Genomic DNA, 846 nt, shown 5'->3' on the forward strand with positions numbered 1-846 from the left:
AGAGAGAGGGTGATACTGATGGATAGGGATAAGAGCCACGTAAGCATCGCTTTTCTCTATTATTGGTTTATGTTTGGCACTCAAGCCGATGTGTCGGCTCCTTTCAGCGTTTCTAGATTTTCCATGCCTATGCCTATGGGTAGGGGTTGTTAATTTCCAGCGCGTATCAGTTGATTTGACGGAAATTGATTGATTTAACTTAAATTGAATCAAACTAAATCCTTATCCAATTGTGATGCGTTAATGATGTTACTAGGCAAAATGGACAATCTACTATTTCGAGAAAAGCGGTCTCCCTGATAAGAAAATATTGCTGTTGAAAATTCGTATGAGCTGATCTTGCACAAGTACAGACGGTCATGATTTTAAGTATCTACGATATCAATACGATACCTCCGATACATATCTTAAATTTAGTCGGCCGATACGATACATTGAATTTTTTAAATCATTTCGTATCGATATATATCCTACAATACAGACCGATATGCATCAATACACCACTAATACACATCGATACGATACGACATGCCTCGATACGACTCTATGAAAAATATAAAATTGAGGTAAAATGTACGTTTCGGTATGTATTGATACGTATCGGTGAGTGTCGATATATATATCGGTACGTATCGGTGAGTATCGATACGTATCGGCGCTACGATCATATAATGGCCAATATGGGTAATTTTTCAGAAAAAAAACGATTTTTTGAAGGGTTTTTGTTCTAAAGTTGCTGTCAGCCATATTTCTCTCTAACTAAAGTGGAAATCAAGGTTGGGAACAAGGATTTTACATTTATGGGACAACTACAGACCTTGAATTCTTAGTACGATACCCTCAATT

The sequence above is a fragment of the Macadamia integrifolia genome, unplaced genomic scaffold (genome assembly GCF_013358625.1).
Source record: "Macadamia integrifolia cultivar HAES 741 unplaced genomic scaffold, SCU_Mint_v3 scaffold1453, whole genome shotgun sequence".
NCBI lineage: Eukaryota > Viridiplantae > Streptophyta > Magnoliopsida > Proteales > Proteaceae > Macadamia > Macadamia integrifolia.